Genomic DNA, 2,226 nt, shown 5'->3' on the forward strand with positions numbered 1-2,226 from the left:
AGGAAAGGAGACTAAGAAGAAGCTGTGGTCTAAGTTCGAACGAGGAAAGGTGACTAACAAGAAGCTGTGGTATGAGTTCGAACGAGGAAAGGTGACTAAGAAGAAGCTGTGGTCTGAGTTCGAACGAGGAAAGGTGACTAACAAGAAGCTGTGGTATGAGTTCGAACGAGAAAAGATGACTAACAAGAAGCTGTGGTCTAAGTTCGAACGAGGAAATGTGACTAACAAGAAGCTGTGGTCTGAGTTCGAACGAGGAAAGGTGACTAACAAGAAGCTGTGGTATGAGTTCGAACGAGGAAAAGTGACTAACAAGAAGCTGTGGTCTGAGTTCGAACGAGGAAAGGTGACTAACAAGAAGCTGTGGTATGAGTTCGAACGAGGAAAGGTGACTAACAAGAAGCTGTGGTCTGAGTTCGAACGAGGAAAGGTGACTAACAAGAATCTGTGGTCTGAGTTCGAACGAGGAATGGAGACTAACAAGAAGCTGTGGTATGAGTTCGAACGAGGAAAGGAGACTAACAAGAAGCTGTGGTCTGAGTTCGAACGAGGAATGGAGACTAAGAAGAAGCTGTGGTCTAAGTTCGAACGAGGAAAGGTGACTAACAAGAAGCTGTGGTATGAGTTCGAACGAGGAAAGGTGACTAAGAAGAAGCTGTGGTCTGAGTTCGAACGAGGAAAGGTGACTAACAAGAAGCTGTGGTATGAGTTCGAACGAGAAAAGATGACTAACAAGAAGCTGTGGTCTAAGTTCGAACGAGGAAAGGTGACTAACAAGAAGCTGTGGTCTGAGTTCGAACGAGGAAAGGTGACTAACAAGAAGCTGTGGTATGAGTTCGAACGAGGAAAGGTGACTAACAAGAAGCTGTGGTCTGAGTTCGAACGAGGAAAGGTGACTAACAAGAAGCTGTGGTATGAGTTCGAACGAGGAAAGGTGACTAACAAGAAGCTGTGGTCTGAGTTCGAACGAGGAAAGGTGACTAACAAGAAGCTGTGGTCTGAGTTCGAACGAGGAATGGAGACTAAGAAGAAGCTGTGGTCTAAGTTCGAACGAGGAATGGTGACTAACAAGAAGCTGTGGTATGAGTTCGAATGAGGAAAGATGACTAACAAGAAGCTGTGGTATGAGTTCGAACGAGGAAAGATGACTAACAAGAAGCTGTGGAATGAGTTCAAACGAGGAAAGGTGACTAACAAGAAGCTGTGGTATGAGTTCGAACGAGGAAAGGAGACTAACAAGAAGCTGTGGTATGAGTTCGAACGAGGAAAGGTGACAAACAAGAAGCTGTGGTCTGAGTTCGAACGAGGAAAGGTGACTAACAAGAAGCTGTGGTATGAGTTCGAACGAGAAAAGATGACTAACAAGAAGCTGTGGTCTAAGCTCGAACGAGGAAAGGTGACTAACAAGAAGCTGTGGTCTGAGTTCGAACGAGGAAAGGAGACTAACAAGAAGCTGTGGTATGAGTTCGAACGAGGAAAGGAGACTAAGAAGAAGCTGTGGTCTAAGTTCGAACGAGGAAAGGTGACTAACAAGAAGCTGTGGTATGAGTTCGAACGAGGAAAGGTGACTAAGAAGAAGCTGTGGTCTGAGTTCGAACGAGGAAAGGTGACTAACAAGAAGCTGTGGTATGAGTTCGAACGAGAAAAGATGACTAACAAGAAGCTGTGGTCTAAGTTCGAACGGGGAAAGGTGACTAACAAGAAGCTGTGGTCTGAGTTCGAACGAGGAAAGATGACTAACAAGAAGCTGTGGTCTAAGTTCGAACGAGGAAAGGTGACTAACAAGAAGCTGTGGTCTGAGTTCGAACGAGGAAGGGTGACTAAGAAGAAGCTGTGGTCTGAGTTCGAACGAGGAAAGGTGACTAACAAGAAGCTGTGGTATGAGTTCGAACGAGGAAAGGAGACTAACAAGAAGCTGTGGTATGAGTTCGAACGAGGAGAGGAGACTAACAAGAAGCTGTGGTCTGAGTTTGAACGAGGAAAGGAGACTAACAAGAAGCTGTGGTCTGAGTTCGAACTAGGAAAGGTGACTAACAAGAAGCTGTGGTATGAGTTCGAACGAGGAAAGGTGACTAACAAGAAGCTGTGGTCTGAGTTCGAACGAGGAAAGGTGACTAACAAGAAGCTGTGGTATGAGTTCGAACGAGGAAAGGTGACTAACAAGAAGCTGTGGTATGAGTTCGACCGAGGAAAGGAGACTAACAAGAAGCTGTGGTATGAGTTCGAACG

This window comes from Palaemon carinicauda, chromosome 16 (assembly GCF_036898095.1).
Source record: "Palaemon carinicauda isolate YSFRI2023 chromosome 16, ASM3689809v2, whole genome shotgun sequence".
NCBI lineage: Eukaryota > Metazoa > Arthropoda > Malacostraca > Decapoda > Palaemonidae > Palaemon > Palaemon carinicauda.